At 43.7% G+C, this 15,306-nt stretch overlaps 1 long non-coding RNA gene across 2 annotated transcripts; it reads left to right on the top strand.

Annotated features, from left to right (window-relative positions):
* The first annotated feature begins 1,044 nt into the window (after positions 1-1,044).
* Positions 1,045-5,719, top strand: LOC116806876 (uncharacterized). Of its 2 annotated transcripts, XR_012053392.1 has the most exons (4): positions 1,045-1,194; positions 1,452-1,512; positions 3,284-3,975; positions 5,330-5,719. It is a non-coding gene; the product is annotated as an uncharacterized lncRNA (long non-coding RNA). The 2 variants fall into 2 exon arrangements; XR_012053391.1 differs by lacking the exon at positions 1,452-1,512 and having other exon boundaries at positions 1,046-1,194.
* Positions 5,720-15,306: the final 9,587 nt, after the last annotated feature.

The raw sequence follows: 15,306 nt of genomic DNA, 5'->3' as shown, positions 1-15,306 counted from the left end.
TTTTTGCAGATGTTGCATGACTGTCAGGAGTATCGAGCAGCTCTGCTCTCCTGGCACAGGCGTCAATCATCTGAGCAAGGCTAGGTGCTGGGTCGAGAGGAAGACTGAGAAGAATCCTACGACAGGTCTCATTTGCATTCCTCTGAGCCATTTCTTTAATCAACTCTGTCTGTACCCTGGTGTCTTGCACCTGTTTTACAACTTGGGTTCTCAAATGATCCACAAACTGTAAAAAACTCTCAGAAGGAAGCTGTTTAATGTTTGTATAGCTGCCCTTAGCCTCACTTACTGGTAATTGAAAAAATGTTTTTTCTGCAGCATTACAGATTTTTTTCCAAAACCTATCTAGATAACAGTCTGGTTTGTTTTTCTGGGCATTGTATGTCTCCTGTACCACATAAATGATGCATCATAATAGGATTGCCATCACTGTCAATGGATTCACTGGGTGTATGCTGTATTTCTTGTAAAACTGCTGTCAAAGCTAACTTCCACCTTTTTTCCCATATCTCATATTCAGAAGGTGTTAGTAAGCATTTAAATAAATCAGTGATATCTTCAAGTACCATTTCATTTGAATTAAATGTTGCCCTTATCATCCCTTTAAAAATCTCACTGTACCTCCCAAATTCTCTCTGTACTTTACAGATCTCTGTTTTGTCTCTATATGGTAGTGGTTGGTATGTTCTGTTTCCGTTTCTCCTTCCTAAATAAACAACCGGTGCTATAGATGGTATAGAGTCCTCAGCAGAGGCATGGTCTTGTGCCCCCACTGCCCCTCCAGTCCCGGTGACAGGCAGCTGGCACCCCCCTTCTTGGGCTGTCTGTGTGGCGGTGGAGACACTGGCCCCGCCCATGCTGTGAGCTGCTGGGCTGCTCTGACCTCCCCCCGCCCCGTCCTCAGAGTCGGGGCTGGGAGCTGTGCTGGGGCTGGGCCCGCCTTCGTTCCCGGGGCAACGCGGGGGCTGGCCCTAATAAGGAGGGTGTCGAGGGGCTGTGGGAGATTGGAAGGGATTGGAGGAGGGGCAGGTGGGTGGGGGCAGGAAAGGATTGTGAGAGGGAGGGGGAGGGGGTCAGAGCACATGGTCGCCGCCATTATACTGCCGCGTGGGTTTCAGAGAAATTGCAGTGCTCTCTGAAGAGAACTCCAGACTATATTTCTCAAAAGAACCAGGTGTTAGAAGAGGATACAAGGTGGGTGAAGGGGTATCAGGGCTGGGATATTGAGGAGGTGGGTAGGTGGGGGAAAAGGGATCATTCAGACTGTGATTCTGTGTTTGTATGCTTTTTTCTGCTTCCAAGATATTTTTTTGGGCTTGTAAAAATATCGGAATTAATCGAGAAGCTTTATGTTCACCATTTTCGACTTTTAAAGTTAATATCTGTCCAATTTGGTCCCAAAAAGAAAGCGAATTCAGTTCTTGCACAGTAAAATTTGGTATTTCTGCTAGTATGCAGCATAAAAAACGCAGGAGGAGCTTATTTGAGAACGATACATTGTTTAAAATATTGGTAAGTTGTTTTAGTGTGCTCTTTTGCTCTTTTGTTCCACTGATACTTTTGCACTTATTATTTTAATTGTATCGCTGGTCTATTCTCCACCAGACTTTGTAACACAGCACGATTTTTTTGTATTCCCTGTGTCACAGGATCCAAGCGGTAAGGGGGGGGGGGGGGGGAAGGGCGCTCGTCCCGCTGCTGCCGGAGCGGCTCCTGCCCTCTCTCAGGGACAGGGGGGCTTCTCCCGCCGCTGTGCCAGAGCTGCTGGCTCCCTCCCGCTGTGCCAGAGCTGCTGGCTCCCTCCCGTCACTTCTCCCCCCGGGAATGCGGGTACTCTCAGCCCGCCGGTTCCAAGCTGGCTTGCACAGGGTTCCTGGCTTACCCTCACACAAGCAGCTCCCCGCAGTCACTATGGTAGCTCCTCCCAGCCAGGCGCGATCCCGGGGTGATGCGAACCAAGGACTTACCAAGCCTATGAACTGCGGGGTTTGTCTGTGAACTCGTCTGGAGGTCCCTCTCCAGCCGGCTCGCCTGGGGTACTCAGGCAAGGTCCCCAACTTTTCCCTGTCACTCAAAGCCTTTACAGGCAGCTAGAGTACTAGGGTAGTTAACTGTCCCAAAAGCTATCGAGATCCACTGAAATAGGGACTCCATCTTCTGCATGGGCTTATCGGCAGCACACGTTGGGGGCCAGCTGTCGTTCCCCCCCCTCACACAGACCCCTTAATTATCAGGCTAGCCCAGAGATCCGAGGCTTTGAGGGGAGGAATATCAGGAGATGGCAAAGATTTCCAAAAGAGGCTCTTACCCCGGAATAAGTTGGTTCAGCTCTGTTTATTCTGTGATGTCCTTGTGGAGAGCAGGGCAAAAGAGGATGAACAGGAAATGTCAGGGGTCTATATAGACTTTGGACAGGGTGGGCTTCCCTGGCTCTCCGCCAACCCCATTGGGGCAGAAAGGAGGGTCCAGGGTTATCTTGATCAGAGTCACAGGGCCCCGGGGAAGGGGAAACAGAATACCCATGAGCTCACTGTAACAAATTTCTGGATTTCTTTGGGGAAAATTTCAGAATTTCTGGAGGAATCTTTCAGGATTTTTTTTTTTTTTTTTTTTTTTTGCGAGCATTTCTGGATTGGGGGGGATATTCCCAGGTTTCTGGGGGAATGTTCCCAGGTTTTTGGGAAACATTCCCGGGTGTCTGCAGGAACATTCCCAGGAGTTTAGGGAGCATTCCCGAGTGTCTGGGAGAATGTTCCTGGGTTTCTGGGGGGACATTCCTAGGTTTTTGGGGGAAGAGAAGCTAGGTACTTCTTATAATATGAGGGAAGCTGGACTGGACAAAACGTAGGTCAAGCCAATATGGTTAAAGCTATGTTCTCTGTTTATTGTCTATAAGATGGCAGTTTATATACACTTTAATATAGTTTACAAATTGTGAGCACACTATCATTGGTCAGCAAACATTGTTTGTCTTTGCCTTAAGGTGGCCAGAGTTCTGCACTGCAGCTCTACACTCATTCACACCCAGAAAACCTACCAACACAGTGGTTACCTTAAAATAATTTCTAACTGCGCAACAACTATTTTCTTACTGCGTCAAAGGCTTCCAAGGCCTCCCCGAGGCCCACATCAGAGGCCTAGGCTGGGGAGGTAGCTCAACCTTCACTCTAAATATAAATCATGTCCTCTCTATCTCAGAAATCTCACTACAGGGAACATTCCTGGATGTCTGGGGGAAGGTTCCCAGGTGTTTCGGGCTCTCCTCACCCTGTTCCCATCCCAGGTTCCCGGGGCTCAAGAAGTTGCCCCAGTTCCTGGGTGCCGTGACATCGCCTTGCTGCAGTTGGATACCGAGGTGCAGGCGGGCGCCACCCGCAAGGCCCTGCAGGGCTTCTTCATCACCCAGAGCCATGCCATGAAGATCTCCTTCACAAAAAAGTGACCCAAAACACCCCAAACCCCACCAAAATAACCCAAAACTAAAAAAAATGGGACTGTAATACCCAAAAATCCCAAAAAACAGCCTCACACCCGCCCCTAAATACCCCAAATCTGCCCCAAAACACCCCAAAACCCTTCCAAACCGCCCTGTAATCTCAGAGGAATTCCCTGAAATCCCTCCAAACCACCCCAAAATTTTTCAAAGCTGCACCTCAATACCCTGAAGCTGCCCCAAAATACCTCCAATGCCTTCAAGCTGTCCTAAAACCTCATAGAAACACCCTGAAATCCCTCCAAATTACCCCAAGATCCTGTAGAAACACCCAAAAATGCCATATAAGTGCTCCCAAATCCCATAGAAACACCCAAAAATCCCTCAAAACCACCTCACAACATCCTAAATACCATAAAACTGGCACCAAATTCCATAGACCTGCCCCCAAATCCCATAGAAATACTCCAAAATCCCAGAAAACTGCCCAAAAAATGGTCCTGGCCCTGCCCCAAACCCCCTGCATGCTCCCACTCCCCCAGGTAAGTTCAGTTTGGCCGAAATCCTCCTTTTTTGTACCTTATTCACCTTTTTTTTTAATCCCAAATCCTCCTTTTTTTCAACCTCAAAGTCTCTTTTCATCCCCAAGCTCATTTTTTGACCCAAATCCTGCTTTGTGCAACCCAAATTTCATTTTCTCACCCCAAATCTCCTTATCCCACCATAAATTCTCCTTTTTCCACCCCAGATCCTTTGTGGGTCCCCAAATCCCTTTTCCCGTCTCAAAATCTCCCTTTTCCACCCCAATTCCCCACCCCAAATCCCGTTTTCCCACCCCAAATCCTTCCCTGTCTACCCCAAATCCCCTTTTCCCATAGAGGATCTTTCCCCATCCTGAATCCCCCAATTCCCACCCCAATCCCCCTTTTTTCCCCAGCCTTGTACCCAGGGTCTCTTTGCAGACATTGCACCTGAAGCTGCCCCAAATAAACCGTGGATAAACCAAAATAACCTCCCAAAAAACCCCAAACAAACCCCACTGTGCCCTCCAGGGCTGGAGTGGGTTTGGGGGGGGATTGGGGTTTGAGGGTTTTTGAGCCAAAACTTTGGGAATTGGGGATGATTGATCCTAAAATTTGGTGTTTGGGGAGTTTGAAACCTCAGGGTTTGGGATTTGGGATTTTTGAACCCAGGATTTGGGGATTTGGGGGTTTGCCCCCCAAACTTTGGGATCAAGGCATTTGTACACCCCAGATGTTTCAAACCCCAGGAGTTGGGGATTGGGGGTTTTAACCCCAAATTTTGGGGGTTGGGGGTGTTTGACACCTCAGGATTTGGGATTTGGGGGTATTTGAGCCCAGACTTTGGGAATTGGGGGTGTTTGACACCCCGAGTGTTTCAAACCCCAGGATTTGGGGTCAGGGGAATTTAACCCCAACGTTTCGGAATTGGGGAGTGTTTGACACCCCAGGATCTGGGATTTGAGGGGTTTGTTCCTAAAATTTGGGGTTTGGGGCCGGGGGGGGGGGGGGGTTGACATCCCAGAGTTTGGGTTTATGGTGTTTCACCCCCCCCAGTGTTTGAACCCCCAGGATTTGGGGTTCGGGGAGTTGACCCCAAGATGTGAGGTGTTTGACCCCCCGGTGTTGGGGTCGGGGTTGAGATCAGAGCCATTCCCTGGAAACAGTGGTGGGATCAGGGTTGGGAACAGGATTGGGAATGGGAACAGGATCAGGAATGGGAGTGAGAGCGGGGTCGGGAACTGGACCTGGAACGGGATCAGGATCGGGAACCGGAACAGAAATGGTAATGGGATTGGAATCGGGAACAGGATCAGTGTTATAAATTTGCACCACAACGGAACATAATCCAATTAAGAATTTTATTAATTTACAGCAAGTAGGATATGAACAAAGGCAACAGCGCTGGACAGCAGACAGAGAACTTCAAAAACCGAAGCTCCACTGACTGCTGTGTTGATTCGTTCAAACCGTCTCCTTTTATTCCAATTTCTTCTTTTGTCTCCCTGGAATTTGCAAGCTAATTCCTGCCGTTATCTTGTGTTTGTATAAGCAGTCTCTGGTGTAAATGGTTGTTGTGATCTTATCTTGCATAGGCAGTCTCTGGTGTAAGTGGTTGTTATCTTATCTTGCATCAGCTGTGTCCGTTCTCTGTTTGCATACCTCTGTTGCCTAACCTTATCTTAATAAACAATACCCCGGTCTATATTTTCTCACAGTTACCTAACCTTTACATATATCTTAATAAACAATACCTCAGTCTGTAGTTTCTTACAATTCCCCCCTTTTTCTTTTTATCCTATTATTGTTTATTAGACGTTGCTTTCATTCTCGGCACTGCAAATAAACCTTTTTCCACAATCCCAACATTTATCATTACACTCACAAGGTAATACTTCCCAATTACAATAGGCGTAGCCCCCTCGTGGCATAACACATTCACAACAATCTTCCTTCTCATCAATAGATGCATTTTTATATTTTGCCCCTGACCTCGTAGTTAAAATAAGCAGTTTAGCTATGTCAAATCGTTTTTTAACATCGTGTACAATACAGCGTAATATACAAGGCCCAAATATAAGTCCCAGAATCAATATAATAAGCGGTCCTGCTAAGGCAGACAGCAAGGTGGTTAGCCAAGGTGAAACATTAAACCAATTTTCATACCATGTCCTGCCCGCCTCACGATCTTTTCTACGTTGATTTAACCTTTTCTGGAGTTCAGACATAGTGTCCTGGACTACTCCCGTATGGTCAGCAAAAGAGCAACATTCTTCATTGAGAGCTACACATAACCCCCCTTCTTTTAGGAATAATAGATCTAATCCTCTTCTATTTTGCAGTACTACTTCCGATAAAGACTTTACTGAAGTGGCTGAATTTTGGATAGATTGTTCTATTTTTGCTAAATCTTCATCTACAGCCATCTGTAAACTTTGTAATTCCTGACTTTTTACTAGGGAGGCTATGCCTGTACCTGCTCCAACTCCACCCGCTATTAGCAGTGTAGCTAAGGTTACCACTGTAATTGGTTCTCGTTTTTGTACATTCAGGTCTCCTTGAAAGTGGTGTAACACCTCCTCAGAGGTGTGATAGATCAGACAAGGAACAATAATCACCTGTACGCAAAACTGAGATTGATCAAACACGTTTAGGGATAGGCAAGGCGTTACTCCGATGTCTGAACAAACCCATTTAGCTCCTGGTGTCGGGATAGCCCATTTGTCATTTCTATTCTTGTGTCTCTTTATAGTTTTTGTAGTGATTATTGTCGTTTGGTTGCACAAAGGCTGATAATTTTTGGGCACTGTACCAATACATTTTCCTTGACCTGTTACTAATTGAATAGAAATTCCCTGCGTATGGTTTTTCTGGTCATTCCATGGGCATTCTCGTGGGTTTGAATCACTAGACCATTGAATCTTAGCTGGTTTTCCAATCACCTCAAAATATGGTGGTCTAACATTATAACATAACCAGCATTCCTTAGTTAAATTTGGTTTGCTTTCATTAAGGGCACGATAAGAGGCTTGCATTAAATACCATAAAGGGTCTTTGGATTTTAACACACCTGAATCCCTAACAGTCACCACGTCATTAGCTGTTCTATTTGTTATTGATAGGGGGTTTGGACGAGTGGTTGTAACACTTGCGGGGACTATCTTTTTGGTAGGGGAAGTGGGTGAATTCAATACTTTATTCGGCCCAACAGGGAGTGAGTCATGTGGTATTTTAACTTTTCTTATGAGAAAATGCCCTCCCACGTCTTTAGGAATTCCTCCATAGACACGTATTCCCCATGTTAGTCCTACTAACCACTTGTCTCCTACGGGATGCAATACTTGAAATTTGATGCGGGTACAGACTTCCTTGTCCCGTGAAGCTACATAATCCACGTCACGCAGACCTGTAAGATCTACAACTGTTTGTTCAGGTACACATCCGTTAGGAGTCCAGGTTGCTTTTATATATTTATCAGGAGCCTTTACTGACCAGCCTGAGGCTATTGTTTCACATCCCCAATAACCACAATAATAATGTCCGGGATAATTACAGTAAGACGGTCCAGAGGCCGAGCATATATAAAATGGAGGTCCTTTTCCACAATGTATCGGTACTAAATCACAAAGTTTTTCTATGAATTCAGGTGGACCTGTGTTGCTAAAAGTGGCTATTGTTCTCGTTCCTTCCCAAGATATTAGTTCCCACTTGAATGGTTCATGTGGGTTTCCCCCTTCTGCCAGGGTTATTATCAATATCAAGACTAACGGTATACCAGGAAAAAGGGTGTCTGTCAATTTTACCAAGTTAAGTATATTTTTACCAATCCTGGGGAAGCTCTGCCGTTGCTGCTTTTGCGTCCCATTGTTCTGGTTCTTTTCTCCACAGTCTGTTCCTCTTCTGCCTCGCCCGTCGACTTGGTTACTTCGAGTCACGGGGTGCAACATCTTCTCGGCAGCAAGGGAATTCTTCAGGAGAACAGCTGTTTCGGGATTTCTGCCTGTTTACATAGGCTTCCCACTTTGCAGCTTGAACTAATGGGGCAAAGCAAGACACAGTTAGTACTTCCCTTCTACACTTTATAACCAAGATTTCAGCCACAAAGAGGACTGGTTCATTGGAATGATAACAATAATATTGAGGGTATCCACATTCACAGCATGTCCACCATTTATCCCGGCATACCTTATGCCTAGAACAAGCAAATGGATAACAATTGCAGTTTAAATCATTACAACTAATTCGTATATCTAGAGTACATATATTATTTACATCAGCATATCTTCCATATTCACTATTGTGTGGCTACATATGCCTAACAATTTCCTTCAGCACACGTTGTACGCTTCCATATATAATAGATTAAAAAAGAAATAATTATAGCAAATATAAACAGCAATACACACTTTATACCAAAAGGTAATGCAGCAAAAAAAAAAATCAAATAAAATCTTTATCATTTCGTTATCTTTTCAGAGTTATCTTGGTGGCACCTGGAGTACTGATTACTTTCCAGTGGGGTCTTGTCACTGGGCCTTTAATGCGGCTGGCATGAGTCCATCCATGCTCAGCAGTCCGGACAGCTGTTTCTGTTGTCAACAAAACGAGACAAGGTCCCTCCCAATTGGGTTTTAGGGTTTCTTCTTTCCACACTTTAATCAATATCCAATCCCCAGGTTTAACTTTGTGTATTTTTAAGTCCAACGGGGGTCGTTGCACAATCAGTCCATGTTCCCAAAGATGGTTACGATGTTCTGCTAATTGTGAAACATATTCATTAATCACACGGTCTCTAATTAAAACATTTGTTTGTGGGCTTTCAATTCTGTAGGACATTCCATACACCATTTCAAACGCCGATATTCCTACATCTGCTCAGGGTCTGGGTCTGAGAATTAATAGTGCCATAGGTAGGCATTTAATCCATGATAATTTGGTTTCTATCATTAATTTAGTCAAAATAGTTTTAATTTCTCCATTCACCCTTTCAACTTTTCCTGAACTTTGTGGATGCCATGGTGTATGGTATTCCCACTTAATACCCAAGCTTTCTGTCAGATTTCTAACAATTTTTGACACAAAATGTGTTCCTCTGTCCGAGTCGATTACTTCAGGTACTCCATATCGAGGTATAACGTGTTCAAGTAACACTTTAGTGACTTGTTTAGAAAAAGCCAGGAAATCTCAGGAAAACAGAAAGCTGGACAAGACAAATGCAGATCTGAACCAATGTGGTTAATCAAACGTTCTCCCTTTATTCAAGATAAGGTGATAGTTTATATAAGCTTCCACATAGTTTACAGAAACAAAGACACTCTGATTGGCAAACTAACATTGTTTACCTTTTCCTTTAAAACGGCCTACACCTTACACTATGAAACTTATACTAATTCACACCCAGACAACCCAGTGGTCCCCATCAGACCTTAAGACTATTTCTATCTGCGCCACAAGCTCTGAATTTCTAACTGCGTCAGAGGTTTGAAGGCCTCACAAGGCCCAAATCTGAGGCCTAGACTGGAGTAGCTCAAATCTCATAACTCATGTCCTCTTTCTCTCAAAAATGCTGCAACAATTCCCTCTTTTTCTTTTTGAGCTACCCAGGCTGGAGTGAAGGCACGATGAACTAATTTTTGCACACACTGTAAAAAACACGGTATAACAATTAAAATGACTATAAAGATAAAAAGAAGTACAATACCAAAACGATTAAGTCTTTGACCCAGCCAGAAAAACCTAAAGAATTGAGCCAGTTATCAAATGGAGTGTCCACTACGGTAAGTTTTTTCATGTTGTCCTTCAATTGCGTTAACTGTTTATAAATCGATCGAGAATGGTCAGACAAATTCATGCAGCACATGCCCTCAAATTCTTCGCACCCATGTCCTTGTGCTAAAAGAAGGAAATCAATTGCAGCTCTGTTTTGTAGAACTGCATGATGGGTATCGTCTACATCTGCAGCAAGCTCACTTATCAACTTAGATGTGATATTAATTTGTTTTCCTGTCCAGCACGCTAGAGTTCTCAATTGTGTGAGCGCTTTTGATGAGGCGACCCCTGGGGCAAAGAGTGAGGCTACTACTACAGAGGCACGCCCCCACAATGACACTATATCTTTACAATTAGGGTCCATTTGGAGAACACTGCGTTTGGCTCGTTGAGTCTTCTGAGGCAATTTGAGAACCTGATGTATGGTGGGAGCAAAAAGTGTCAACCTACCGATATAACATGGGCCTCCCCTAGCATTTTGAGGGACTGCTGACCAGGCTCGGTCTCCACAAATGAGGAAGGTTCCTTGGGGCAGTTTTCCTGCACCACCTCTTGGCGGTGTCACAGATTGAGTCGAATTGTTACAATATTCTGAATAGTTGTAATACAATGGTGATCTGGGAGACAACCAAGTGTTGTCACCTGTCAATTTTCCATTTTCTTGAGTTGGTTTGGTAGCATAAGATCCAAATATTAAACAGTAATTTCCTGGGACAGAACCCAAAAGTTCGAATTCTTGAAGACTGTCATCAGTAAATTTAAGGTTTTGCACAAATGCAACAGCTTGCGCTCCCAGGGTGATATTTGGACTTATTTTAGCTCGGGTCCCAGTTTTGAACTCTGCCATGGGACACAACGAGACTCCAATTAAACAAGTACGAAAGGGGTTAGACGGGGTGGCTAACGACAGGCAGAATGAATCTTGCCTAGTTTGTTTTGCCCAAGTGATCCACATATTTTCTCTCTTGTCAATGTCAAGGATTCCAGATACTTCAATAACCAAAATACTGCTTAATAAAAACATTGAGGCCCAGTACATATTTCTTAGGTTTTTGAATGCCCTGTTTAACATGAAAGAAACAAAATTAATTCTAAACATAAACTATAACTTCTAATAAACTAACTTCTGATAAATCTAACTTCACACTTATGATATTTTAACTTATTTCTCTGTATTTTACAAAATTAATTTTCATCAGAATCGGATTCGTCACGGGATGTTCCAGGCAAACTGTTGTTGTTCGCGTTATTATCACTGCGGGTTGGTATCTTTTCCATCCATTTCTAAAATTCTGTCTCTGCCTTTTTGTATCAATGCAGCAAGAGCATTTGTCCTGCCCAGACTTCTTGGTTGGATGGGTAAAAACACTCACTCAAGCAGGATTGCTGTTGATCCACGTTGGGACTCCCTCTTTTTCTTTTGCCATTGAAAGACAATGGCAAAATGAACAGAAAAATCACAGGCATTACTAAAACTTATTAAAACTTAGCAAAAAATTCTATAACATCATTAAAAACACACTTATATAAAAAAAACCAAAAAACCCAAAGCCCACAATCTTCTGTGGGTGAAACACAAATCTTTGCACAATCCACTTTTGCTGTGCATCCTCTGATCCACTTGTGGAGAGATCAGTTGATCTCTTGCAATTGATAAGTTCCACATTCTTCACTGAAATCCATCCAGATTCTGCACCTGTTAAAACACAAACAAACCAAACACCCCACAGGGACTGGAGGGTCCTCTCTCAATTCTGTTCCCTAAAACTTGCATGAAGAAATGAAAATATCAACATTTTTGTTATAAACATGAAAAAACATCAAAAACAAAACAATGCATATAGTAAAGAAACTAACAACAAATAAAAATCAATCAAATAATACACAATTAATATTACATATAAAATCACAGTTACCAAGTGCTACACTATCAAATTGTCATCCCAGAGTCTGCAGCAGCTGACAAACCTTAAAACAACAGAGATTTGGATAAAACATGTCCGGATCATGTCTCTCTAAAACTCCCTTTGAGGCTCAGCTGCCCTATAGGATCAAATTGTCAAGCCAAATTGACTTGAATACTTTTTGATGCAGAAAACACCTGGGTCAATCACACCATCCACGTAGAGCCAGAGCTTGGCCAGAGCTCAAACTCTAATTGGAGGATATGTATTAACACATTATAAAATGAAAGTCTTAGAAATAACAGTTATAAGTAAAAAAACCTTATTATTAAAAATTTATCAAACCATCAAATAATTGAACCTGTCCAAAATTTCCTTCAAGACAAAAATTCTCTAAATACAACAAACCTTTTCTTCAGAAATCTGAAAATTTGAAGTCTGAAATCTTGAACCAAAATTTGGACAATGAATTTCTAAAAGAAGATGAATTGCAGCTGCATAGAAGATAGGACAAAGAAATCACATGAGTAGTTAAAAAATCAAAAACACAGGATCCTGAAAAAACACATCTTGCAATCACCTAGAAAGACAATAAAACATATGAAAACCGACTGTAAATATTAAAACAACACCTCAATACCTTAACATCTTAATAATAATTCTTATCACAAAAATCAGACAACTTACATTATATGATCAACCTATCAACAAGAAATGTTTAAAATAGTTTAAGACAATCTTTTCAAAGCATTCATGTAACATTAGTAACAATCACTACTTATCTTAGCATTACCTAGAAAAACTTAACAACAATAATAATTTATATTAGTATCTATAAAACTTAAAAATCATCATTACTCTTATTATTATCTATAAAAACTCAAAACCAGAAATTGTGAACTCAATACCAACATTCCATCTGACTGACTTTTCTCAAATCTTTGTTTTCAGAGACATTTTTGGCAGTTAAATCATTATTAACATTTCTATCTTTATACAGTGATTTTCATCCACATTGTATTTGAAATAACATTGATTTGCATAATGTCCATCCCTCTTGGTATCTTGGAAAACACTCGGTACTGCTATACTTTTTCATTACGTCTTCTGTCTCCTTGTGTTGTTGCTTGATAAAGCAGCTGCAATGATGTGTTCTTGTTGTTGAATTGCATCTTGGATTGCAGCTGTGAATGCTGCAGCTTGGTTGCTCTGTTCTGCTGTTGTTTGAGTGGCTGCTTCTGCCATTACGCTAGCCTTGTGGCGCCCAGCCCCTCCAAGCCGCGCTGGGTTGTTCGCCGCTGCTGGTGGGTACCGCCGAGCCGCGCCTCTGCGCATGCACACACCCGCTGCTGCTGCCGCCTCGGCCGCTGCGGGGGGGGCAAGGGGCCAGCGCCGCCTCTCTCCCTTCTCCGCCCTGGTCTCCGCCTTGATCTCCGCCCCTGAGTTCCTCCTCCTGACTCAGCCCTGTTTCATCACCAACTCCTCCTGCCTCCTCAGGTGTCTCCCCGCCTCCCGAGGGACCCGACGGGGCAACTTCCGGGTTTGCCTCACTCCACGGGACCGCCGAGCCGTTAACATCCGCTGTCTGCGGGCACACTTCTGCCCCTGCCGCGCCCACGCTTTTGTTCTGTCCCATGTCGGCCAGCCCCACGCCTGCTTCCAAACGAGCAACAAAATCCCTGACAGAGGGACTGACTGGGGCCTTCTGCGCTTGCACTGGCCGTATATTACAAACATTAAAGAATTTTTCAACCCGAGATGGCTTTTGGACTTCTGTCTGTTCTGACGTGGATTGCTCAAACGCCTGAACCGCGCCTTCCACTGCTTTTTTCTCCGCGGCCATGCTTTGCAGGGTATGTAAAACTTTTTTCCAAATGCCTCCAAGCTCCAGCACTATTTTCTTATCTTTTCCGCCCTCTATCACTGTGTCCCAAAGCAGCTCTCCCAGCTTTTGCCATTCGACTTCACTAAAAATCAGTGAAGGTTTTTGCAGCTTGCCTTTGCTTCTTGCCCACAGAACCAACTGTTCCAAATCGGCTTCTTTAATTTTTTCAGCTCTCTTTGAGAGAATATGAAAGAGAAGCCGCACGGAAGCATGCAGATCCCCATCCATGTTGAACTTTCACCCTCTCTCTCTCTCCGCTGCTTACCTCCAACTTCCGTGGGTTGCTTTGCTCTTGCTTTTCTTCGGCAAGGCGGCAATCCCGCTCCAGCTCCCCGGCCCCGGCCACGTCCACACCCGCCATCCGGGTCCCTTGTGAACGCCGAGGTCTTCCCACTGCTCCAACGGACTCTCGCAAACAAACAACAATGCGAAAAGTCTTTTTCCTCCCATTGGGAAAACGGCCCATTTTGGAGTTTGGAGACTTCTGCTCCGTTCCACTTGATCCCCGTTCACAAAAAGTGAATTTGGGATCCCGGCCCCGTCGCCATGAGGCGATTTGGACCTGAATTTTCGTCGCGCGACTCAAACTTAGCTCCCCGTTACTCTAAAAGTAATTTGGGAGCTTTTTCGGAGCCTCCTGAGTCCCTGGTCGGATGCTACTAAAAGCCTGGGAATCTCAGGAAAACGGAAAGCTGGACAAGACAAACGCAGATCTGAACCAATGTGGTTAATCAAACGTTCTCCCTTTATTCAATATAAGGTGGTAGTTTATATAAGCTTCCACATAGTTTACAGAAACAAAGACACTCTGATTGGCAAGCTAACATTGTTTACCTTTTCCTTAAAATGGCCTACACCTTACACTATGAAACCTATACTAATGCACACCCAGACAACCCAGTGGTCCCCATCAGACCTTAAGACTATTTCTATCTGCGCCACAAGCTCTGAATTTCTAACTGCGTCAGAGGTTTGAAGGCCTCACAAGGCCCAAATCTGAGGCCTAGACTGGAGTAGCTCAAATCTCATAACTCATGTCCTCTTTCTCTCAAAAATGCTGCAACAGTTAGCGGTTGCCCTGGAGGTAGGAAAAGCCTCAACATAATGTGTTAAATGATCCACCATTACTAATAAATATTTGTAACGCCCTACCCTAGGTAGTTCAGTAAAATCTACTTGTATATGTGAGAAAGGTCTGTATGCTGGGGTACGTCTCCCAAGAGGTCTCTGTTTTATGTTGTTTCGATTAACCTTTTGACAGGTCTCGCAGGCTGCCGTGACTGTCTTTGCTATATTATATACGCCTATACAGGCAAACTGTTGATTGAAATGATCAACTAACGCCTGAGTTCCCCAGTGTGTTTTGCTGTGTATTTTTGAAAATATGTCAAGTGCTATGCCCTTCAGCAAGACTTCTCTCCCATCTGGAAATATGTATTTCCCATCCTGTTCCTTAGCTCCCATTTGTTCTAGTTTTTCTTTTTCTGCAGACTCAAAACTCAAATTTTTACTAAAAGGTACTTGTTGCATAGTCAGAATTATATTTTAATTGCCTGCCACTCGTTTTGCTTCTGTATCAGCTGCATTATTTCCCCTAACTTGATAACTTGTACCTCGCTGGTGTCCCTTTATATGTACAACTGCTATTTTATTTGGCATTTTCAATGCCCCCAGAACTCACCAAATTAATTCCTGGTGTACCAGCTCTTTTCCCTGTGAGTTAATAAATCCTCTTTCCTCCCATATTTTCCCAAAAGTGTGCACTACTCCAAACGCATAACGTGAGTCTGTATA

The sequence above is a fragment of the Taeniopygia guttata genome, chromosome W, assembly GCF_048771995.1.
Source record: "Taeniopygia guttata chromosome W, bTaeGut7.mat, whole genome shotgun sequence".
NCBI lineage: Eukaryota > Metazoa > Chordata > Aves > Passeriformes > Estrildidae > Taeniopygia > Taeniopygia guttata.
Note: the sequence above shows the minus strand (reverse complement) of the source record. Positions and strands in the feature narration are given on the sequence as shown.